Source organism: Mauremys reevesii, linkage group 1, assembly GCF_016161935.1.
Source record: "Mauremys reevesii isolate NIE-2019 linkage group 1, ASM1616193v1, whole genome shotgun sequence".
Classification (NCBI taxonomy): Eukaryota; Metazoa; Chordata; order Testudines; family Geoemydidae; genus Mauremys; species Mauremys reevesii.
Window position 1 is genome coordinate 227,660,618 of NC_052623.1, and position 26,283 is coordinate 227,686,900.

Here is a 26,283-nt window from a genome sequence, read left to right on the forward strand (position 1 = left end):
AGCCACAAAGCATCACAGAGCCCCTTTGTGATCACCAAGACTGTTTTAGGTGCAACTGCCTATCATCACAAGAGGAAAAGGAGAGAAAATACACTGGATATATCAGGCCAAATTCTGCTCTTAATTACACAGGTAAAAATCTAAAATTAGTCCACTGAGGTCAATTGAGTTACTTTGGGTTTACACTGATGTAGCTGTCAGGAGGATATGGCCCATCTACTCGGAAGGCATTTTGTGTTCCTGTGGCACTTTCTGTTCAAAGAGCTCAAAGCCTTTCACCAGCACTAAATCACATAACCCCTGACACCTTGCGAGGCACCTGGGTATTATGATCCCCCTTCACAGATGGAGAAACAAAAGCACAGAAAGGGTAAATGACTCGCTTTAGGCTTCACAAGTCTGGGGCAAAGCCAGGAATAGAAACCAAATCACCTTTAAACCTCCTCCTCCCACTCTCCCTCCCTTCTTCCCCACCCCGCCTATATTTTAACCTTTACATAATGTTTCTTCTCAACAGCAAGGAAGCCTCTGGAGAAGTGTGCCATTAGGAGATAGAAGGATTTCTTCCAACAGCGAAGGCCATTAAACAGCAACAAGACTCTAGCAAGTGTGACTGGTGAGAAATAACCAGAAATGCCATGCATTATTCAGATGCCTGCAAACAATTTGGAATGTGAAAGTTCAGATGTAGGAGGCAGCAATGGCTGGCCAGAGGGGGGTGAGGGTGCATAAACAATCCAGGTGGATGACTGTCAGGGATGCAAGAAGGTTACAGGAAGGCTGACTACAGTATATCTTTCATTAGTGTTAATAGCACTGTGAAGTGGTTCATCACATACTTTAAGCAGGTATCCAGGCCAAAGGAGACCAATGCCAAATACCAGGCTCATCTCCTGGGAGCTGCAGTTCTAGATGAGGCAGATAAAATGCTTCATGCTAAAATCCACCGGGACATCAGCTAGAAAATGTGAGCCTGGTTCAGCAAAGCATTTAAGCCCATGCTTAATTTTAAGCACTTGCTTAAATCCCTCCTATTCAACAAAGCCTCAAGGACATGTGGAATTTAAGTCCCATTGCAGTCCATTGGTTTCTGTCCCTGGCTCTGCCACAGATTTGTTGTGCAACCTAGAGCAGTTCCTGAGTTTATGACCAGAGCCCTGTGCGGATATACAAATGTGTATCCACATCTAGGGTGACCAGATGTCCCGATTTTATAGGGACAGTCCCGAATTTGGGGTCTTTTTCTTACATAGGCTCCTATTACCTCCCACTCCCATCCCAATTTTTCACACTTGCTGTCTGGTCACCCTCTCCGCATCCGATCCGCGATCTGCAAAAATTATCCACGGATTTGCAGTGCTCTACATCAGGGGCTGGACTGAGACTCCGAGGCACATCCCCCTCCAGAGCACGGTGTGGGAGAGACGCACTGGCAGCTGTGGGGAGCCACAGTGGACCCTCCACCTGCCCTGGAAGTGGGGCCCGAGCACCCCTGTCCCAGTGTCCCAGTCCTCTGCCCAGGGCAGGTGGAGGAACCTACGCACCCCACAGCTGCCAGCATAGAGCTCCCCGACCAGGCGTTGCCGTCGGGCCCAAGCAGCTCCCAGGCCCTGTCCCTGCCCCCGCAGGCCATCCGCCCAGGGCAGGTGGAGGATCTGCTCCGCGGTTCCTCACAGCTACCAACCCGCTCTTACCGTCAGAGCCCTGCGTGGATACAAAATTTGTATCCGCATCCTCGCTGGTATCCACAGAAATGGTCCACGGATATAAAGCAGAAACCCGCAGATTTACAGGGCTCTATTTATGACTCATTGTTTGTATACAGCACCCAACTGTATTAATTCTTTTCCTCTGCAGTGTCACATTACAAACTCATATCTGATTTGCCCCCTCACGCTGAAGTCTCTCTCAGCATGACTGCTTTCTGCATTTCTCCCTCCTGCTGAATAGTTATGTTTCTGAATCTTTTCTCCCAGATGTGCTAGCTCCTTATTTCCTAACTGTATTTCCAGTCTCTCTAGGTCCCTTTGTGCTATTTCTCTCTCCATACTGCTGTTCACAACACTTCTAATTTTAGTGGAATGCCAAATTCTGATCTTCTTACCCACAAAGAGTTTCAAAGAAAGACTATCTCTGTGATTATTTCATTCTCTAACATGGGTAAGGAGATCAGTCTGGCTCGTCACATGCTGTTTAGTCCCCCTTCTGCATTATAAATGTTGTTATAAAAAAAACATTTTAACATCATTCCCTAGGCTATTCCCATTAGACACCAGTCCACAACTCAGGACTTGGTAATTGATCAATTATTCTTTGTGTAGCAAGTTGCCAGTGCACAGGACAGTGCTAATCACCAAGCCAGAATGACTTATTAAGATTTCAAGTACAAGTTCATGTGCTACAGTAATACAAATAAATAATAATGAGGCATTATATCTAATACTTTAGAAAGTTCTAGCTCTCCTGTATCTACAGCATTCCCCTCATCCACTAATCAGGAGTAAAATTGTGTATACACTTTGTAAATGCACTTTAAAAGCTCGAGCTTCCTTCATGTTTAGAATTATATATTGCATGGTATTTTGTTTGGAATTTGTACAAAGAGAAATCCATTAAAAATAAACGGAGTGCGAGAGACCCCTGTATTCTGTAAATAACCCAAATGTGGTGCTGGGAGTTGTTTTGTGGGTACGGGTCCACTCCCGAATAGACAGTTGCACAGCCAGAGTACACCAGGGCCTTGCAACATCATGGCCTTTATACAATGGAAGGTCAAAACTAAAGGTGTCTTCTGAAATTAGCAGCTTGCACATTTCCTTGAGGCAGTACTTAGGGTCAGTTCTCCCCTCCCGTATGTGAATGCACGTGAGGCACCGTGGCTCATTTTATGAGTTGCAAAGCAATTGGATTGGCTAAATGTTGGAGGGCAGGGGGTCAAGCCCTTAGTCTGCTGCTGGCCAACTGGCAGCCCTTGGGATTCAGGTAGCCTGTGGGAAAATTTGTGTGGCCCACAGTGATTCAGGACTCTGCATCCTTCTCCCCCACTGCAACCTTCCCCACCCCAACCCCCCTTTAGCCTCTCCCCTCCTTACATGAAGGAGTTTCAAACTGGTATGGAATATTCCATTATGGTTAAAGTGGTACAACTTTCTACAACTTTGACAAGGCCTTGGGAAAACATCTGTGAACAGATTTCAGTTTTTATACATTTATTCATTGTTTGAAGTGATTTGAAGGCTGGTTTAAGCCAACTAATTTCGGACTGTGGATCTCAGCTATTTACCACAGCTATTGCTTCAGGTACTTCCTCTTCTTATTTTACTATTCTCTTTGTGTGACTGGTCACCTTAGCTTACATGACATTGTGTGTCCTTTCTCACTGGTTGTCTGAAACCCAAGATGGATGCCTGATCACTTCCAGCACATAGACTCATATGAATACACATTTGTACAAGCGTTCACATGCATCTCTTTTAGGGTTGTCAACTTTCTACTCACACAAAATCAAACACCCTTGCCCTGATCCCTGCCCCACCCATCCTCCAAGGCCCCACCCCTGCTCACTCCATCCCCCTGTTGCTCGCTCTCCCCACCCTCACTCACTCATTTTCACTGGGCTGGCTCAGAGGGTTGGTTTGCAGCGCAGGAGGGGGTGAGGGCTCCAGTTGGGGGTGCAGGCTCCAGGGTGGGGTTGGCAATAAGGAGATCAGGGTGCAGGAGGGGGATCCAGGCTGGGGCTTGAGGTGCAGGAAGGTGCTCTGGGCTGAGATTGAGGGTGGGAGGGGGATCAGGAGTGTAGGCTCCAGGAGGTGCTTACCTCAAGCAGCTCCCAGAAGCAGCGGCATGTCCCCTCTCTGGCTCCTACATGTAGGCATGGCCAGGTGGCTCTGCGCACTGCCCCAACCACAGACACCGCCCCCCCAACTCCCATTGGCTGTGGTTCCTGGCCAATCATAGATTATTAGGGTTGGAAGGGACCTCAGGAGATCATCTAGTCCAACCCCCTGCTCAAAACAGGATCAATCCTCAAATCGCCCGCTCAATGCTTGAACTCATAGCTCTGGGTTTAACAGGCTAATGCTCAAACCACTAAGCTATTCCGCCCCAATGCATGATGCAGAGCCAGCACTTGGAGCAGGGGCAGCGTGTGGAGCACCCTGGCTGCCCCAACATGTAGGAGCTGGAGTGGAGACATGTCGCTGCTTCCAAGAGCTGCACAGAGCCATGGCAGGCAGGCAGCCTGCCAGCCCTGCTGTGCCACCAACCGGACTTTTAATGGCCTGGTTAACAGTGCTGACCAGAGCCACCAGGGTCCCTTTTCAACCAGGCGTTCCAGTCGAAAACTGGACACCTAGCAACCCTAATCTCTTTGGGAGCATCCTGCTGCTTTTCCTTTACAGACTTGAATAGTCTGGAGAATAAAATTTCATATGCACCAGTGTTTGTGGAAAGTGAGTTAAAATGGTTGTGGGAGCGAATGCAGTGTTTATTAAATGGCTGCTTGGAGTTTTCCGTTGTCACTCAACTCTCATCTGTGATGCTTGTGGAATCTCTGTCACTGGAGGTTTTTAAGAGCAGGTTAGACAAACACCTGTCAGGGATGGTCTAGATAATACCTAGTCCTGCCTTGAGTGCAGGGGACTGGACTAGAAGATCTCTCAAGGTCCCTTCCAGTCCTACGAGTCTATGAGTTAACCTTTATGTGCCTCAGTTTTCCCATCTGTGAAATGGTAATAATAATGCCCCTCACGTAGGTGATGTGCGGCAAAATTATTGGATATAATACTGGTGCAGCACTTTGAGTTCTTTGAATGGAAGATGCTATAGAAACACAAAATCTAACAATTATTATTCAAGTCAATGGGAATACTTCTGTGCTTAAGGTTAAGCATGTGCTTAAGTGTTTTGCTGAATCAGGCCCAAGAGAAGTGGAGCCCAGTTGATTTTGCTGGTGTACATAAAGAACTGACAAACTATAGCTTAGTTAATAATATGCAGTAATTTATTCAATTAATTTAGCCTTTCCTTGACTGTGAAATATCTATGAGCAGATCACATTTCCTATAAATTAATTTTGTTATTTAATATTGGCACATTTTTGCAAAGTTTTTTAAGTCTTTGGGTTGACCATGAACAGTTTTTTTGGGAATACTTTATTTGCTATTTAAGCTGTATTGGTTAGCTGTGACTGGCCGGATAAGTCACATGAAATTGTTTCTGTTCTCTGAATGGATGAGTGCTCGAAAACTTGTAGGGTGGGATTTCCAAAGTGCTCAGCATTGGCCTTACACTGCTCCCATTGTTACCAGAGCTAAAACTCCCTTTAATTGCAGTGGGACCAGATTCAGGCAAATGCTAAGTGCTTTGAAAAATCTCACACCCAGCATGAATTAGCATTGCATGTGCAATTCCATGACCACAGATACTTGCATAAGTTTCTTTGAAATATGCTTTCTGCAAATATTTGTGCAGGTAAAACTTGAACTCTGTAACATGCACAGAAAACAAACAGAAGTAGTTAAGGCCAAAAATAATTCATTAAAAATATTTTAGTGAATATTCATAAAACCTTTGTGCAATATGATGTGGTAGCTGAACCACCACCATTACAAAAAGATTTTCAAAGGGACAATTCTTCAAACAAGCTGTGGATCTGTGGGCCACTGGGCTGCCCTCCACCAGAGAGACTTGTGCAGATTCTGGAGAGATTTCAGCGCTTTTCTATGTCTTTTCTCTGATTATGTAACAATAGAATCCAGCTTATCCAGTTAATAAATGAAAATGGATAACACCAGGGAACAAAATAGCCACTCTATCCCTTTCCTAAGAAGGTAGCAGTACTGGTCATCTGTTAGGGAACTGTAATAAAATAAGGAAGCTTAAAGTAAATTACCTAAAATGTTGTTATTTATATTGCGGTAGGGCCTTAGGAGCCCAAATCAAGGACCTGGACCGCAATATGCTAGGTGCTGTACACACACAGAACAAAGACAATCCCTGCCCCAGACAGCTTGTAATCTAAGTTGTGTATTCCCTTGCTTATTGTCGTCTTCCATTTCCTTGTTCCCCTTTTCTCTCCTATTTCTGAGCTATTGGAGCCATCTCTCCGTAACTTTTCATTTGAATGCAAGTAGCCATTTAGCAGCTTGGAGGTGGTTTGAAGATAGCATATTTCCCAAAGGGAAAAACGGGACACCCACAGCTGCTCGCCTGAGCGCCCCCCACCCCCCAACCCGGTGTGAGGCTGTTGCCTGGTCACTGGAACCTGCCAGCCCCCCACATGCTGGAACGCTGCCTCCCCCTCAGCCCTGCCCCTCCCCCCCGATGTGGGGCTGGCATCTCCACTCGCGCCCCTGCACATTCCTTTGCCAACTGCTCAAGTTGACAAAAACAAATGGGACAAACGCCCACTTTTGCAAAAAAAAAGTCAGGAAGGCCGGGACAGGGCTTAAAAAAGGGACTGTCCCAGCCAAAACGAGACGTATGGTCACCCTATTTGAAGAGACCTTAGTGCCATTGGTGGCCTCCACATTATGATCCAAAGGAGAAAGCATTGGGCATGGACTGAGGCAGCCTGGGGGAAATCATGGTCCCATTGAAGTCAATGGTAATTTTGCCTTTGACTTCAGAGGGACCAGGATTTCATCCCTGGGTTCTATACTTGGCTCTGCCTGTGACCTGCTGTGTGGCCTTGGGCAAGTCACCTCAACCTTTTTGTGCCTCTGTTTCTCCTCCCACCCTCCACTTGCCTTGTCCATTTAGACAAGTTCCTCAGGGCAAGGAGTGTCTCTATGGTGACTAGCACAATGAGGCTGCCGATCTCATTTGTAATACAAATTATTATTATAATCTCTCTACCTGGAGCTGTAAACCAGTCTGGGATTCCCACAATAACAGAAGGACACATGGGTTTTCCAGGAGCCCTCAAAAAACCCACCCAGGTTGGCCATAGGGTAAATAGGGATTTTCAGGAAGAGTCAATATGATGGGTTTTCGGCCCGTAGTGATCAGTTTGTTTCCAGGGCTAACCCAGCAACAGAAATAGCTGGAAAATTACAGGGTTTCTTTTTAAGTTAGTCTCAACATTTATACCATCTCAAAAAATCAGGGAGGCCCCATAGCTATGGGCTCCAAAGGGTGGCTCTCTGATCAGAGAAAAAAAGCTATTGGGAACACAGAGTACTCTGCTAGACCATGTGATTAGGCACAGATTGCATGCATGGGTTCTGGGCTAGTTCAGGCTGATCCATAGGCTGCCATATCCACAGGGAGAGTTAGGTAACAGTTCTATTGACCCTTTTGTGCATTCAGTTCCAGAAATTGTATGTGGGGCCTTTTAAGTACTCTTACATGTGAGGAATCACTGAAAGCTTTAGAAAGAACAGGAGTACCTGTGGCACCTTAGAGACTAACAAATTTATTTGAGCATAAGCATAAATAAATTTGTTAGTCTCTAAGGTGCCACAAGTACCCCTGTTCTTTTTGCAGATACAGACTAACACAGGGCAGGTCCATACTCACCGCGCGGGTCAACGCGGTGAGTTCGACTTCTCGGAGTTCGAACTATCGCGTCTGATCTAGACGCGATAGTTCGAACTCCGGAAGCGCTGCGGTCGACTCCGGAACTCCACCACCGCGAACGGCGGTGGCGGAGTCGACCTTGGAGCCGTGGAGTTCGACCCCGCCGCGTCTGGACGGGTAAGTCAGTCGAACTAGGGTACTTCGAGTTCAGCTACGCTATTCGCGTAGCTGAACTTGCGTACCCTAGTTCGACTCCCGCCCTTAGTGTAGACCAGGCCACAGCTGCTACTCTGAAACCTGAAAGCTTTAGGGAGAAGGAGACTGTGAAGCTGGACCTCCCTTGGCCAATGATAAAATGGAGGGTCCCAGGACAAGAAGGACAACTGCAGGCACTCAGGCGGATTCAGGAAGAAGAATCTCATCTCTACTGGGACAGGCTCCAGAATCTCAGGCTTTTGCTGGCACAAGTACCCTTGGGAACGAAAGTTACATCATGACAAATGTGGTAACAGCCTTTGACTTGTGAGGAAAGACTAATCAAACTAAGGGCCAGATCCAAAGCCCTCTGATGTCAATGGGAGTTTTTCATTGACTTCAGTGGGCTTTGGATCAGGCCCCAGTTATGTAACGCTTGGCTGAATAATGACTGAAAGGTTGATGGTAGCTATGTACACATATTTAACAAGTGTAAACAATACTAAAGGGTATAACTAGGAATAATACAATGAAACTGAGCAAAGGAAAAGTTAAGTTGAATATAATTTCCTAACAGTGAGGTCTTTTAGACTGGAGCCGATACCCACAGGAAGAGCCAGAAATACCATCCTTTGGGCCCATTCAAATTAAACTTGATAAAGCATTTTAAAAAGTGACATTCCATTCTGTTCCCCAAGGATGGGGCTCCTATAAGTGACCTAAGAGGCTTTTTCCATCTCTAATTTCTTTCTACTTTGTCTGATGCATGGGTAGGCAGCCTATGGCACAGGTGCCGAAGGCGGCACGTGAGCTGATTTTCAGTGGCACTCACACTGCCTGGGTCCTGGCCACAGATCCGGGGGGCTCTGCATTTTAATTTAATTTTAAAGGAAGCTTCTTAGACATTTTAAAAGCCTTATTTACTTTATATACAACAATAGTTTAGTTATATATTATAGACTTATAGAAAGAGACCTTCTAAAAATGTTAAAATGTATTACTGGCACGCAAAACCTTAAATTAGAGTGAATAAATGAAGATTCGGCACAGCACTTCTGAAAGGTTGCCGACCCCTGGTCTGATGGATACTTACATCAGGCATGTGAAATCCTACTGCACAAGTACTGAGAGCTTGGATAAAAAAAATCAAGAATGACTTCAGTAATGTCAGAAAAGGATTAAAGCTTGAGTCATAGATCCTAAGTCAGCTCCGGTAATCTCAGAAGTCCTTCTGGTGCACCGTGCAAGCGAAGACATGGGATGACTGATAATGGAGACAAGTAGGTCGATGGGCTGATGGTGTCAAAAGGTTGATTTTAGATTAGTGGAGCATTGAAAAATCTTTGGTGATGAGAAGTGACTAGATGGTCTCCAGGTTAGATGGTCGCTGGAGTACCAGTCTTTTGGGTTCAACATATTGCCAATCAGTGAAGCTTAAACTAGGTAGAAAGTGGGGGAGTGGGATTTTTGTTTAATTTAGAGAATGCAAAATGAGACAGAAAATGAAGTTATTCCTCATCGGAAGAATGAGAAGAACATTGTTGTCTTTATATGGGGAAAAAGCAAGTGGTGGGCCTTAATGATGGAAATTATGACTTATCTGACAGTAAATGAAACTTGGTAGGTTGGTTCTCATAATTAGCATGTCGGTGTAGATGGGCACAATCTATACAGGAGTGACAGAAAAGGGAAGACATACTGGAGGAGTGGTTTCATACGTCAAAGTTATGAAGGCCAGCAAAATACAATGGAGAGAGTAGTGGGGGTAATTCTTTGGTTACAAATACAAGGAAAGAAAAGCAATTGAGGAGCTACAGTGGGCATCTGATAGAGACCAGCAGGAATCTACACAAGGGGAATGATAAATACCTGCATCAAGTTTCAAGGTTCTCAGATTACAGGTGTGATGGGTCGGGTCATAGAAACCCCCTTGGGGACTGCCACCTGATGTGCTGGGACTACCTCTGAGCCCACTTTCCCTGGCAGCTTGGGACTTCAGTACCTTGCCTTGTTTGAGCCAGACATGCTTGCCTGCTAAAAACACAGATCCAAGTCTGAACCATGTCCCCCACAAACTGCAGGCTTAACTGAAAACAGCTTAAGAAGTGCTCCCGTCTCCAGCACTCAGATGCCCAGCTCCCAGTGGGGTCCAAACCCCAAATAAATCTGGTTTATATGTAATTTATATAAAATTATAAAGCTTATATAGGGTAAACTCATAAATTGTTCGCCCTCTATAACACTGATAGAGAGATATGCACAGCTGTTCCCCCCACCAGGTATTAATACATAGTCTGGGTTAATTCATAAGTAAAAGGTGATTTTATTAAATACAAACAGCAGGATTTAAGTGGTTCCAAGTAATAGACAGAACGAAGTAAATTATCAAATAAAATAAAACACACAAGTCTAAGCCTAATACAGTAGGAAACAATGCAAGTAAATCTCACCCTCAGAGATGTTCCAATAAGCATTTTTGACAGACTAGCCTCCTTCTAGTCTGGGCCCAATCCTTCCCCCTGGTACAGTCCTTGTTCCAGCTCGGGTGGTAGCTAGGGGATTTCTCATGACTGCAGCCCCCTTTGTTCTGTTCCACCCCCTTATGTGTCTTTTGCACAAGGCGGGAATCCTTTGTCCCTCTCTGGGTTCCCACCCCTCCTTCTAAATGGAAAAGCACCAGGTTAAAGATGGATTTTAGTTCAGGTGACATGTCACTGTAAGACTTCATTACCCAATTGCCAGCACACAGGTGTACAGGAAGGGTTACAAGTAAACAGAGCCATTTACAACCAATTGGCCTGGTTAATGGAAGCCATCAAGATTCCAAGCCACCATTAATGGCCCACACTTTGCATAATTACAATAGGACCTCAGAGTTATATTTCATATTTCTAGTTTCAGCTACAAGAGTGGTACATTTATACAAATAGGATGACCACACTCAGTAGATTATAAGCTTTGTAATGATACCTTACAAGAGACCTTTTGCATGAAGCATATTCCGGTTACATCATATTTACACTCAAGCATATTTCTATAAAGCATTATGGGGTGCAACGTCACAACAGGGAATTCACTTAGGGGCACTTAAAATGCTCGCATATCTATGGGGTAACCAACCCAACCCAACATGTCATCTAATGAATTCCTAAGTATGGAGCAGACACTTCATGATCTAGGCAGCAGTGATTCCAGCAAATGGAGAAGCCACTTTGTTCCTCCTGAGAATGTGAGAATAATAAGGAAGCTTGGTATTAGTGACCATTAGCTACTTGAATTCAACATAAGGACTGGGATTATAGAAAGCAGCGGAACAGAAGTATTACATTTTGAGAAAGCCAAATTTGGGGGAAATTAAACAGTAAAGAGTCAGATTCTTCTCTTAGTTATGCCACAATAACTCAGGAGTAACCCCACTAACATCCATGAGGTTATGCTGGCATAAAGCTGGTCTAAATAAGGTCAGAATGAGATCTGTGGGTCTGATTCATTGTTGCTCCCTACACACTACTATCTTCTCTAATCTCATACACCAGCACAAGGATTTGGGACAATCTGTGCCTTTATCTGGACTAAGGGATGGAGCCAATCTCCATTGAAATCAGTGGAACAGTTCCCAGTCTTTCCTTTCACTCCAGTGGCCTAAGAGAGAACCCTCCCCCACTAGTTCTTGTAGGTCTTGGGAGTCTTTGAAAAGATCTACCCTACACTTACTGCAGTGCTCCCTTCCTGCTACAGCCCAGCAAGCTATGGAAGGGATGAGCACTGGTCCATCCTCAACTCACCAAGGGATAGTCCCTCCAAGCCCTCTACTGCTGCTGGCAGCATTGTCCAGCTTCCTCTCCTTTCAAACCACTCCAGAATGCAGCCAGACGCCTTAGGGTTGTGTGCTGCATGGCTACACTGGGGATAAGGAGTGGTGTGTTATCTCTCTCTTCTCCATCTAGCTCACTTGTGCAGGGCCCACTGTAATCTGGCCAATGGTGTGAATTGAACCTGGTTTAGCACTGTACAGTGTATGCTGTAAATGATACAGCAGCCTTGGTCATTTAGCCAGCTTTAAAATGCTTGAAGAAATGTAATTCTTTCTTTTTCTTTTTTTTTTTAAAAAGTCCATTGCTCCCAGAAAGTTTAGTTACAGTGCTCGGTCCATTTCTAAGTGATGGTAGGAAACCCCAGCCCTTCTCCACAGGGATAAATAATGGGAGTCAGATTTGGTTAGGCCACCTGTTTTTGCCACCTTTACAGGCACATACTTATGAACCACCTGTAATCATGTTAAGTACAGTATGCATTTAATGTGGGATAGTGATCAGGGCAGTAGAATTTGGAGTTAAGAGATCTGGGTTCTGTTCTGGCCCCATAATTGAGTCACTGTGCCCTGGGGTAAGTCACTTTTTTGCTCTGTGCCTCACTGTCCCCATAGAAAATGGGACTAATACTACTCCCCTCCTTCCTAAAGTCATTTGAGAGCAACAGAGGAAAAAGTAGAACATAATTATTTGGCATATTGCACAATTAGTTCTGTGTCTTCATCCCCTATCTTCACAGCTTAATCCTCATGGGCCAGATTTATTCACCTGGCTAGGCTCTGCAAAAGAAACATAACTGGTACCACTATGGAATGGAGGACCAAGTATTTGGCTTTAAAAAGAGAGGAAAAGCTATGTACTAACACTTGAAAGTCAACATTCCACTGTCCTAATCACTGTCAAAATAAGTATTAGACAGTTGCATCACTACTCCAGTTTCACAGCTGGATAATTTAATTTTTCTTACACACAAAAGTAAAAATATTTATTTTTGTTTCCCTTTTTTCTGCTTAAAATATGTAGATATCTTTTATATAAACCAGTGTAAGAACTCTATCATCTTTGCCAATACCACTCCCTACCATTCCTCAGAACAGATAAGGCATAAGTGTACCCATTTTTAAATTATTATTTTGCTTCTAAAATCAAAATTTAAAAAATGGCAGGCGAAGTTCTTGGATATATTAATCTAAATTTCCAAGCTCTGGAAAAAAAAGAAAAAGAGTTTGGCTCACATTTCTGTTAGTGACAATAATCAATGCCCTGACAAGCATAGATGAAAAAAAAATGTGTCAAAAACCTGCTTTATATTTCAAACAGACCATGAAAGACATTCAAATTCTTCATCTGGAAAAAAAAAAAAGAGAGAGAGAGAGATTTCCTACTACCACTTGGTGAGAGATCGCTTCACGCTTCCCTTTGGGATGTTACATGGCCAATTGTAAAGCCATGTCATGTGAACAGATGGAAGCAAAGGATCTCAGCTTTCACTGAGAACGGGTTAAAGATCTGATGCCTAGAATGGTGGGCTAGACAGGGCCCAGCAGCGGGGGCTTTCTGTCCTGTGACAGCGAGAGGTCTCCAAAGCCTGCTGGGGTGGCAAGAATCCTTACACTAGCACCTCGGCAGGTTCTCAGCAGACTGGCACCAGCTAAACCTCAGACTTGTATAGGCACTTCACATTTAAGAGCATGTCTAATCCAATCACCAGCAGATTGGAAGCTATCTATGTACCTCCCATATAGCGTATTCTTGTAGGCTTGAAAACAATCTTCTCCTCGTCAGCCTTCCCTGTTGTCTTCCTATCAATCTGTGTAACCAGTGGAGCTCCCCCCTCGGGCACACAGAGCTAATCCTATTTACTCAGTCCATCAATTTAACAGCTTTAAATATTCGCATTGGTTAGATGGACACAGCCGAACAGTAGCAGCATCCCTCTGTAAGTAAGGGAGGGGGAGAGCAGCATGGTGATCAGTGGGAGGCTGCCTTCCCATGCTGGCAAGAGCAGAAGAAAGTCATTCAAAGTGCTGAAGATCCAAAGCAGTCTGGGTCTTTCTCTCTCAAACACACATACAGAGGAAAGTAGACTACACAACTCATTACACACACACACACACACAGAGCAGAGTTATGTCCATGTCTGTTACTGATTCATTTTAGTTTAGAAACAGACTTTAACATTGACTATTCAAGAAGCTTCCGGCTTCGCCCTGTTAAAATCGCTCCTAGAAACCCAGACCTGCCACACTGCCTGTGTACTATGGGCCAGATTCGCTGTGGTCCTGCTCCCTGTGTTATTGTTGTAGACAACTCTGAGGGTTTAAAATACTGTTCACTGGAAGTGGTGACGATTTGCACTCACTTATCACTAATGTAAATGGATACCCAGGTAGCATGACGAAGGAGAATTTGGCCCAATGAGACACTTTATATTTAAAAAACACTTCTCAGCCATACACTGTACCAGTGCCTGAATGCCACATAATCTTGTGTCCCTCTTTCCTGATGGCGGTTATATCCTCGCTTTTCTATCAGATCCATTACTTAGACTGTCAGCTACTTGGGGCTTCTATGTTTTCTGGGACGTGCCTGGCCTGCTTGTGGGTAATAATAATAATTAACTATACATTATCAATAGGGTAATAGAAAAAATATTCTAAAACTAGGGAGGATTTTTTAGTTAACAAATAATAATCGGTACTTAGATATAGCATCTTTCATTGTAGGATCACAAAGTCATTTTGAAACATTAAGGCCCGAGAGTCACTGGAGCTTTGCCATTGACTTTAATGAATGCAGGATCCAGCACTAACTGAATGGAGTCTTAAAACAGCGTGTGATGTAATGAAGTAGCATTCGACCTATTATTAGACTTATTTTATAGATGGGTAAACTGAGGCACAGAAAAGTTAAAAGTGATTTGTCCTAGGTCACACAATTAATCAATGGCAGAGCCAGGAAGAGAACCCAGGAGTCCTGACTCCTACTGCTTTCTCTCCACACTAGACATATGCTGTAAATTGTCTAATATAAATAAATAACTGTGTAAAGGTAAAAATATTTGCTGGAGGCAAAGGCCTATATTTTCAATCCAGGTCAGTTCTGATGGCATTTGTGAGAAATTGGTTAACCTCCCAGTTTTGAACCTGTGAAATATGCAAAATGGGCTCTTACTAAAATGTTTGTATCTTTTACAGAGATGACAACCCAACAGTTCAGCTGTAGATTTCAGGATAATCACTCAGTTGTGGTTTAAAGTACTAGAGGGTTGCACAATTTGTTGCTCCCATAGGCCGGGCTCATTGCACACACTAGGATCTCCTGAGTTTCTCCATTTCCTCCCCCATCTCTGTCACCCACCCAACTCCCTGTATTTCAGAGACTCCCTTCAGCCCCCTACCCTCTCTCTCATGCCGGGGGCTCTCTGTGTCGCCCATTTTCCTGCATGCCATATGGCAGGAGCTCAGTATGCTCTCCCCCTTCATTTCCCTCCTTCCCCTCCAGGGCCTCCCTTGTTGCATGTTCCACAGCATTCTTATTTCTTTTTCTTTATTTTGTTTAGTGTGTCAATCACAGGTACCAACTTTCCAAAGTGCCAGGGGGTGCTTGACCCCCAGCTCTGCACCAGGCCCCGCCCCCACTCCATCCCTTCCCCCAAAGTTCCACCCATGCCCCACCTCTTCTTGCCCAGTTCTGCCTCTTCCCTAGAGTGCATTGCGTCCTCCTTCCCCTGCCCCCCAGAGCCTCCTGAACACCGCAAAACAGCTGATTGTGGCGGGCGGGAGGCGCAGGGAGGGAGGTGGAGGTGCTGAGCTGCAGGGCCCGCCGGCAGACGGGAGGCACTGGGGGGAGGGAGAGCTGATGGGAGGCTTCCAGTGGGTGCTCAGCACCCACCATTTTTTCCTCCGTGGGAGCATCCACAGAGTTGGCACCTATGATGTCAATGTTTTAAACTCAATTGGGACATAAGGGGTGCTGAGATGGGGGTTGTTGTTTTGCAGAAAGGTGTTAATGGCTGCCATTAACTGGTTCTTATGGACAATTCAAGCCTGACTGAAGCTGATGTGTCTGCTAACCAGGGGCTGCTAACCACTCCACCCCGCCCTTTCTGGTTTTCTGATTTTGCCAAAATAATAGAGTTTTGCTCTCTGATGCTTAGAACATTCCCTGGAAGTTTAGAATTGATCAGATGCAGCATTCACACGTTATCACATTCCATTCAAACAGACAAATGACATCAAGTTGAGAGTAGGGTCTCACAAGCTCAACCACTGAAACTCAGACCTGGTCTATACTTAAAAATTAGATCAACTTAGATACATTGCTGAGGGCTGGGAAAAATTTCATTGCCGCAGTTAGGTCAACCTAACCCCTGGTGTTGACGCACCTAGGTCAACAGAAGAATTATTCTGTTGACCTCATTACCGCCACTCAGAGAGGTGGATTAACTATATCAATAGAAAACCACCTTCTGTCAAGGTAGGAAGCATCTACACAATGGTGCTACAGGGGTACAGCTGCAGTGCTGGAGCATATTGCCTCTATATAAATCCAGGATACTCCCACGTCTTGAATACTGTGTGCAGTTATGGTCACTCCATCTCAAAAAAGATATATTGGAATTGGAAAAGGTACAGAGAAGGGCAACAAAAATGATTAGGGGGATGGAACAGCTTCCATATGAGGAGAAATTAAAAAGGCTGGGACTTTTCAGCTTTGAAAAGAGACGACAGAGATCTATAAAATCATGACTTGTGTGGAGAAAGTAAATAAGGAAGTGCTGTTTACTCCTTCTCATAACACAAGAACTAGGGGTCACCAAATGAAATTAATAGGCAGGTTTAAAACAAATAAAAAGAAGTATTTCTTAGAATCATAGAATCTCAGGGTTGGACGGGACCTCAGGAGGTCATCTAGTCCAACCCCCTGCTCAAAGCAGGACCAAACCCAACTAAATCATCCCAGCCAGGGCTTTGTCAAGCCTGACCTTAAAAACCTCTAAGGAAGGAGATTCCACTACCTCCCTAGGTAACCCATTCCAGTTCTTCACCACCCTACTAGTGAAAAAGTTTTTCCTAAAGTCCAACCTAAACCTCCCCCTCTGCAACTTGAGACCATTACTCCTTGTTCTGTCATCTTCTACCACTGAGAACAGTCTAGATCCATCCTCTTTGGAACCCCCTTTCAGGTAGTTGAAAGCAGCTATCAAATCCCCCCTCATTCTTCTCTTCTGCAGACTAAACAATCCCAGTTCCCTCAGCCTCACCTCATAAGTCATGTGCTCCAGCCCCCTAATCATTTTTGTTGCCCTCCTCTGGACTCTCTCCAATTTATCCACATCCTTCTTGTAGTGTGGGGCCCAAAACTGGACACAGTACTCCAAATGAGGCCTCACCAGTGCTGAGTAGAGGGGAATGATCACATCCCTCGATCTGCTGGAAATGCCCCTACTTATACAACCCAAAATGCCATTAGCCTTCTTGGCAACAAGGGCACACTGTTGACTCATATTCAGCTTTTCGTCCACCGTAACCCCTAGGTCCTTTTCTGCAGAACTGCTGCCCAGCCATTCGGTCCCTAGTCTGTAGCAGTCCATGGGATTCTTCTGTCCTAAGTGCAGGACTCTGCACTTGTTCTTGTTGAACCTCATCATGTTTCTTTTGGCCCAATCCTCTAATTTGTCTAGGTCCCTCTGTATCCTATCCCTACCCTCCAGCGTATCAACCACTCCTCCCAGTTTACCTCCCAGTTTAGTGTCATCTGCAAACTTGCTAAGGGTGCAGTCCACACCATCCTCCAGATCATTAATGAAGATATTGAATAAAACCGGCCCCAGCACCGACCCTTGGGGCACTCCACTTGATACCGGCTGCCAACTAGACATGGAACCATTGATCACTACCCATTGAGCCCGATCATCTAGCCAGTTTTCTATCCAGCTTACCGTCCATTCATCCAGCCCATACTTCTTTAACTTGCTGGCAAGAATACTGTGGGAGACTGTATCAAAAGCTTTGCTAAAGTCCAGAAATAGCACATCCACTGCTTTCCCCTCATCCACAGAGCCAGTTATCTCATCATAGAAGGCAATTAGGTTAGTCAGGCATGACTTGCCCTTGGTGAATCCATGCTGACTGTTCCTGATCACTTTCCCCTCCTTTAAGTGGTTCAGGATTGATTCCTTGAGGACCTGTTCCATGATTTTTCCAGGGACTGAGGTGAGACTGACTGGCCTGTAGTTCCCTGGATCTTCCTTCTTCCCTTTTTTAAAGATGGGCACTACATTAGCTTTTTTCCAGTCGTCCGGGACCTCCTCCGATCGCCATGATTTTTCAAAGATAATGGCCAATAGCTCTGCAATCTCATCGGCCAACTCCTTTAGCACCCTCGGATGCAGCGCATTCGGCCCCATGGACTTGTGCTAGTCCAGCTTTCCTAAATAGTCCCGAACTACTTCTTTCTCCACAGAGAGCTGGTCACCTCCTCCCCATACCGTGCTGCAGAGTGCAGCTGTCTGGGAGCTGACCTTGTCTGTGAAGACAGAGGCAAAAAAAGCATTGAGTACACTAGCTTTCTCCACATCCTCCGTCACTAGGTTCCCTCCCTCATTCAGCAAGGGGCCCACACTTTCCTTGACTTTCCTCCTGTTGTTAACATACCTAAAGAAACCCTTCTTGTTACTCCTAACATCTCCAGCTAGCTGCAACTCCAATTGTGATTTGGCCTTCCTAATTTCACACCTGCATGCCTGAGCAATACTTTTATACTCCTCCCTGGTTATTTGTCCAATCTTCCACTTCTTGTAAGCTGTTTTTTTGTGTTTAAGACGAGCAAGGATTTCACTGTTAAGCCAAGCTGGTCGCCTGCCATATTTACTTTTCTTCCTACACATCGGGATGGTTTGTTCCTGCAACCTCAATAAGGTTTCTTTAAAATACAGCCAGCTTTCCTCGACTCCTTTCCCCGTCATGTTATTCTCCCAGGGGACCTTGCCCATCAGTTCCCTGAGGGAGTCAAAGTCTGCTTTTCTGAAGTCCAGGGTCTCTGTTCTACTGCTTTCCTTGTGTCAGGATCCTGAACTCGACCATCTCATGGTCACTGCCTCCCAGGTTCCCATCCACTATTGCTTCCTCTACTATTTCTTCCCTGTTTGTGAGCAGCAGGTCAAGAAGAGCTTTTCCCCTAGTTGGTTCCTCCAGCACTTGCACCAGGAAATTGTCCCCTACACTTTCCAGAAACTTCCTGGATTGTCTGTGCACCGCTGTATTGCTCTCCCAGCAGATATCAGGGTGATTAAAGTCACCCATGAGAACCAGGGCCTGTGATCTAGCAACTTCTGTTAGTTGCTGGAAGAAAGCCTCGTCCACCTCATCCCCCTGGTCTGGTGGTCTGTAGCAGACACCCACCACGACATCACCCTTGTTGTTCATACTTCTAAATTTAATCCAGAGACTCTCAGGTTTTTCTGCAGTTTCATACCGGAGCTCTGAGCAGTCATACTGCTCTCTTACATACAATGCAACTCCCCCACCTTTTCTGCCCTGCCTGTCCTTCCTGAACAGTTTATATCCATCCATGACAGTACTCCAATCATGTGAGTTATCCCACCAAGTCTCTGTTATTCCAATTACATCATAATTCCCTGACTGTGCCAGGACTTCTAGTTCTCCCTGCTTGTTCCCCAGGCTTCTTGCATTTGTGTATAGGCACTTAAGATAACTCGCTGATTCTCCCGCTTTCTTGGTCTGAGACAGGAGTCCTTCCCTCTTGCAGTCTCCTGCTTGTGCTTCCTCCCGGTATCCCACTTCCCCACTTACCTCGGGGCTTTGGTCTCCTTCCCCCGGTGAACCTAGTTTAAAGCCCTCCTCACTAGGTTAGCCAGCCTGCTTGCAAAGATGCTCTTCCCTCTCTTCGTGAGGTGGAGCCCGTCTCTGCCTAGCAATCCTTCTTCTTGGAAGACCATCCCATTGTCAAAGAATCCAAACCCTTCTCTCTGACACCATCTGCATAGCCATTCGTTGATTTCCACGATTCGATGGTCTCTACCCTGGCCTTTTCCTGCCACAGGGAGGATAGACGAGAACACCACTTGCACCTCAAACTCCTTTATCCTTCTTCCCAGAGCCACGTAGTCTGCAGTGATACGCTCAAGGTCATTCTTGGCAGTATCATTGGTGCCCACGTGGAGAAGCAGGAAGGGGTAGCGATCCGAGGGCTTGATGAGTCTCGGCAGTCTCTCTGTCACATTGTGAATCCTAGCCCCTGGCAAGCAGCACACCTCTCGGTTTTCCTGGTCAGGGCAGCAGATAGATGACTCAGTCCCCCTGAGGAGAGAGTCCTCGACCACCACCACCCTCCTCCTCCTCCTCTTGGGAGTGGTGGTCGTGGAACCCCCATCCCTAGGACGGCGCATCTCATGCCTTCCAATCAGTGGAATCTCCTTCTGCTCTGTTCCCTCAGGTGTATCATCCACTCCACTCTCTGCACTAGTACCTGCGGAGAGAACACGAAAACGGTTGCTCACCTGTATCTTCACACAACACACAGTCAACCTGTGGATCTCTTTGCCAGAGGATGTTGTGAAGTCCAAGACTATAACAGGTTCAAAAAAAGAACTAGATACATTAATGGAGGATAGGTCCATCAATAGCTATTAGCCGGGATGGGCAGGAATATTGTCCTTAGTCTCTGTTTGCCAGAAGCTGGGAATGGGCAACATTTCCTCTGAAGCACCTGGCATTGGCCACTGTCAGAGGACAGGATACTGGGCTAGATGGACCTTTGATCTGACCCAATATGGATGTTCTTATGTATTGGCTGTAGTGTAGACATGGGCTTACTGGTTAATCCACTATCTATACTGGTATTTTTTCTATCTTCAAACTCCAGTGCCTGCAGTCAATGCTTCAAATTTCAGGTCTATCACATCTATATGAATGACAGGGGTAAATTCACCACCCCACTTCCCTGCCTTTGTGCTGATCAGGCAGTGCAAAGGGAGCAGAAACTGCCCACATCTCCCAATTAGCGAGTCCTCTGGTAGGGGAATAGCCAGTGAATGTAGAACTAGTATGGGTGTGTGTATTGTCGAAGGGTAGTGGGTGTGGCCACAGCACACTCTGCTCTGGCTGCCCGCTTGTAGCTAACAGGAGTTAGAACGTCCCCCAAGGATGTTGAAACTTATGGCGAGGCTGGGACTGACAGGGAGCCAGGAAGAGCATCATGGAGCCATAAAATGCTACTCACCCCTTGCTGCTGCTCTGATTGGATGTAGGCTGCAGCAGACCATGGTCCACTGTCAGCAGCCTAGAACACTCCAAAGGAAGCCTCCGGGAGGGGCCAGTTGTGTATTCTCCAATTCAGATGCTCTCTGCATGGAGCAGACTTGCCCAACTGACACAAAGGACTTTCATAACGGATGCCCAAACTATGCACGTTTACTATCTGTTTATCTCTGTGATGTGACAGTCTGAGATATAACAGGCACCTTTCTGTCTTTCAGCAGTTCGTCTTTCAGCAGTTCTCTATATGGGAACTTTTGTTTCACATAATACGTTCTATTCCTTCCCTACTCTGACTCTAGATCAGCCATTTCACTCATTTGCTATGTAAAAGGAAATGCTAGTGCTATAGGCTAACAAAAAAACTGAGATGATTTCAAAGCACTGGTTGCTTGCAAAGTCAGCATCATTTAGGATGATCCAGAGTTAGATCCCAACCTTGCAATCAATATGAAGACAGATTTGCACGACTATGAACTGATGCCTGGTGTAAAAAGAGCATTTACAACAGAGGTCCCTGCTCCTGATTTTATATTTCTGAAGACCTGAGAATTCTTTTAGAGGAGAACAGTAGAAGTCGCTTTGTTTCAGCTTAATGGATGCCTCGGTTTTACAGTCAACAAGCTGAGACCACTTTGGGCAGAAACAGTGTAACACTTCTATATAACAGAACTACTCAAGCAATGCACCAAAGCTATCACCATAGAACCATTCAAACCAAATGAGGTTTCCTTGTTCATCAGGCCTGAGTGGAAGAATTCAGTCAAGGATAAGATCCAAAGAGTGTATTCTCTTCCGCAGTCTGCATGCTGCATGCCAGACACACCCCATGGAATCCTGAAAGAATTCTTGCAGAATGGGAATTATTTTTTTCCCTAGCATCTCTGTCCCACCTGGGGCAGGTGTATGTAGACTAGTCCAAGGCACACTGAAGTAATTGGCATTGTGTCAATTGATTTCAGTGAGCTTTGGATCAGGCCTTGAATGCCCAAAGGCAACTTTTTAAAACTGTGTGGACAATGAGGAAGCCAGCACACAACTGCCCATCAGCTATTTATTTCTACATTATTTCAACATCTGTCTGGTGCTTATCATATTCCTAGGTACATGAATAGATATTTGAACCCATGGAAACATAGGTATTGCCATACTGGATCAAACCAACATCCCATCTCTCCCTGAGCTCCGTTAGTGCTCCACCAACGTACAACTTCAGAGAATTTCGCCCAATCTTCTTTCCACGCCTACTTTCAATTATATCTATAACTATCTGCAGTTGTTACATCCCTCTCCCATCTCTCCCTGAAGCTCACACTCTAGTGGTTAATTTTCTGTCCTTCTTCACTTCTCGCGCTGACTTCTATTTCCATACAACCAGGCCAAATGCTTTCCTGTTACCAATTGCCAGAGCTCTAAAAAAACCCCAAGGCAATGGAGGAAATTAGGACTCAAAGGCAGTAGTAATCAAAGCCAGGATCAAGTCTTCTACAGCTCAGACCCAAAGGCAGTGCTGAATAGTTAATTATTAGTTTTGGGTGTGGTAAGGTGTTTCCAGGATAATAGCTTAGAAAGAAATTTAAAAGGACCCATTTGACAAGGCTGAGTTTTACCAATTTTGCCTCCAAGATTTTGCAGCTGCTTCTGTCCCTCACCATTGAGTATAGCATCAGGTATTTCTTGAAGATCCTTGTAGCCTGGGTGTGGTATCTGAGACCACTGTCTATATCCCTTTGGGGTAACTGTGTTTACTGGATAGAGAAGCTTATGTTATATAAAGGGAAATGTGGATAAAAGCCCAGGAAACTTGATGATGGCATTTCTTACTTTTGTCCAGTCACTTTGATGTGGCATGATGACCTGTCACCCTAATAAACAGCTTCTAATGCCTTTTATAAACTTGCATTGGTTTGCTAATCATTTGCATTACAACACCGTAATACATGCCATGCTGATTTGTTTTTCATGGTCTTATGTTCATCATCTCTTGATGTCACATGTGCAGATAGATATCATTGAATGTGTGATGGGGGAAGGGGGAAGAGAAGGCAGAGGGGATGGCATTCATGACGAAAGGTCAGGTCTGCAATAGGTAGTCTTTCTGGAACATTAAGACTGCATCTCAGCAGGATGAACTCTGACCACTATCCTTTGAGTTCTATACAATTTACGGTAGGAAAACCAAGATCTTGCCAGAACATTAAAAATATCATGGTATTTTAAGGATTGCCTTGAAGAAGGTTACAATTTCCCTTTCTTCTTATTCAGCATGCTGACCTCTTGGCTGCTGCCGTACCAGCTTAGAGGTGCATGAATTTTTGGGGTAGAGGAGAGGATTCTTGTACCATTATTATTATTTACTGAGTGTTGACAATGTGCATAGCCCTGTACAGAACAAGGAAGACACTAGGATCCTGCCATCAAAGAATTTACATTCTAAGATCTCAATCCTGCAATAGTATCTGCACATACACACCCTCACTCCCACTTGGGGTCCAGCAAAGTCAGTGGTATTCTGTGAGTTTCTGCATGAGTTTCTCCTGCAGGAGCTAGGCCTGAGTAGATAGGAAAAACAATGCACTACGTACAGAGTTTCTGAAGTGCACTGGGGTCGTGCACTTCATAAATGAATAAATCTGTCTGGTTTTCTTCTTGTAGAACATCTCCACTTCTCCCAGAAAGTATCCACATTTTGAATTGCAGTGTCTGGGTGTACTCCAGATGCAGCATCTCTGCAAGTGTCCAAATCCACCCCGGCACAATACCAATCATATTGACCCAGATCCTCAAAAGGTATCAAAGTTCTTAACCAGGGCTGGATTTATACCTGGGGTGCCCCTTGGCACAGGAGCTTGTAGCCCCTCCCATTGCCAGGGTCACTGCAGGGTCACCCCACTGCCCACAATGGCTTGGAGCTCCTAACCGCCGCAGGCGGCAGGGATACCTGCCACTTTTAATGGTGCCCTGCTGCCCATCCCCCACACAGCCCCACCACAACTTTCCAGCGCCCCTCACAAACCCCCCACTGCCCAGCGCCCCAACACACACAGATCTCCCCCCACTGCCCAGAGCCCCTCACAAACCCCCCACTGCCCAGCGCCCCAACACTGACAGACCTCCCCCCACTGCCCAGCGCCTCAACATACACAGACCACCCCCCACTGCCCAGCGCCCCAACACACATAGATCTCCCCCCACTGCCCAGCGCCTCAACACACACAGACCGCCCCCCAGTGCCAAGAGCCAATCACAACCCCCCACTGCCCAGCGCCCCAACATACACAGACCACCCCACTGCCCAGCGCCCCAACATACACAGATCTCCCCCCACTGCCCAGCGCCTCAACACACACCGACCTCTCCCCACTGCCCAGCTCCCCTCACAAACACCCCACTGCCCAGCGCCCCAACACACACAGATCTCCCCACTGCCCAGCGCCTCAACACACACAGACCTCCCCCACTGCCCAGAGCCCCACACAAACCCCCCACAGCCCAGCGCCACAACAAAAACAGACCACCCCCCACTGCCCAGCGCCCCAACACACACAGACCTCCCCACTGCCCAGTGCCCCAAAACACACAGATCTCCCCCCACTGCCCAGAGCCCCTCACAAACCCCCCACTGCCCAGCGCCCCAACACAAACAGACCTCCCCACACGGGCCAGCACCCTCACAAACCCCCCACTGCCCAGTGCCCCAACACGGCCCGACCGCGCCCCACTGCCCAGCACCCCTCACAAACCCCCCACTTCCCAGTGCCCCAACACTGACAGACATCCCCCCACTGCCCAGCGCCCCTCACAAACCCCCCACTGCCCAGTGCCCCAACATACACAGACCACCCCACTGCCCAGCACCCCTCACAAACTCCCCACTGCCCAGCGCCCCAACACACCCAGACCTCGCCACACTGCTCAGCGCCCCTCACAAACCCCCCCACTGACCAGTGCCCCCCTGCTTCAGAGACTCACTCTCCCAAGCTCTGCCCCCCTGGCCACACTCACCAGCCCCGCTGGGAGGTGACTCTGTCCACCAGGCTAAGCGAGGAGCACTCCAGCAAAGCTGCGTGGGGCCATCTCCCCCTCAGTTGGCTCTGCCCCCTGGGAGCAGAAAAATTTGAAATTTTAGGTGCCCCTAGAATGCTGGCGCTCTAGGCATTCGCCTACTGAACCTAATGGGAAATCCGGCCCTGCTCTTAACTTCCACTTAACTTCCCTGGGTTAGCGCTGTTTGAATGCAGACAGAAAGGGAATTAGGCTTAAGCCTGTGTTCAAACCCTGGGCTTACTTTGCACCGTAGACATACCCTGGCCTAAAAGGCCACTAGATTCTGCAGCACTCTGATGCAACTGGCTATACATTCTGAGGCAGCTTCATTTAAATCGAAAACGGAATTAAATATGAAACTGCATAATACAAGCTATACACTAGCCTCTGTGTTATTTATTTTGGTATTAAACTACATTCATTTTATTCTGTTTCTAAATGGATTTAGGACAGATCCTCATCTGATATAAATAAGCAGAGCTCCACTGCAGCAGGAAGCACAACACAAGGAATACCACAAACACCAAAGGAATGTTATCTATTTTTCTAAAACAAACTTGGCAAGTTTTTAAAGGACACCCACTGTGGCAAATTCCAGACTTCAATACAACCTTCTGATATTGAAATTTTGAAATCTAAGGGATTGATAATGGAGGGCCAGATTCTGTATCCTGCTGTGGCCCCCTTTAAACAGTGGCAGAAAAGAGCTGCATAGCTAGCAGAACCAGCCTCCTGGCATAGGGGGTTTCCCAAGGTAGCACGGAGCTGTGTATTGCCCCCTCTTCTTGCAGTTCCCATGGTAGAAGACATCAGGCGAGGAAGGGAACATGGCAAGAGTGTGCTGCAATCCTGCTATGCATAGCTGGCATAACAGCTCCTAATGGAGCTGTGCAAACTGGCCCAAATTAGCAGGGCCGGCTCCAGCATTTTTGCTGCCCCAAGCGGCAAAAAAAATAAAAAATAAAAGCCGCGATTGGCACTTAGGCAGCAGCTCTACTGCCGACGCTTCATTCTTCGGCAGCAATTCGGCAGCAGGTCCTTCCCTCCGAGAGGGGCCGAGGGATCTGCCGCCGAATTGCCGCCGAACATCCGTACGTGCCGCCCCTTCCCGTTAGCCGCCCTAAGCACCTGCTTGGTGCGCTGATGCCTGGAGCCAGCCCTGCAAATTAGAAAAACCTCAGGGTTGCTCTAACTTGTACTAGGGACCATACTGCCTCCCCTGATGACCCCAAAATACAAGGCAGCAGAAAGTTGGCATAAAGCCCAGTCCTCTCTTTTCTTGCAGGACATGGAGCTGGGGCAGGGTGGGGAATAGGAGCCATAAACTGCTGTTTAAATGCTACAGTAAACTTTAGACTAGAGAGCAGAGTTCAGGGAAAGTCAGTCCCATTGTTAATTGTTCGGTTTTCTGTCTAGATGAAAAAGTT

The 26,283-nt window shown here is 46.2% G+C and overlaps 1 long non-coding RNA gene across 1 annotated transcript in view; it reads left to right on the forward strand.

Annotated features, from left to right (window-relative positions):
* The first annotated feature begins 8 nt into the window (after positions 1 to 8).
* LOC120389147 overlaps positions 9 to 26,283 on the forward strand; it is a 50,102-nt gene continuing 23,827 nt past the window's right edge. Inside the window, exons 1-2 of the long non-coding RNA XR_005590795.1 lie at positions 9 to 132; positions 518 to 616. This is a non-coding gene — a long non-coding RNA (uncharacterized LOC120389147). The remainder of the gene's footprint in view (positions 133 to 517; positions 617 to 26,283) is intronic.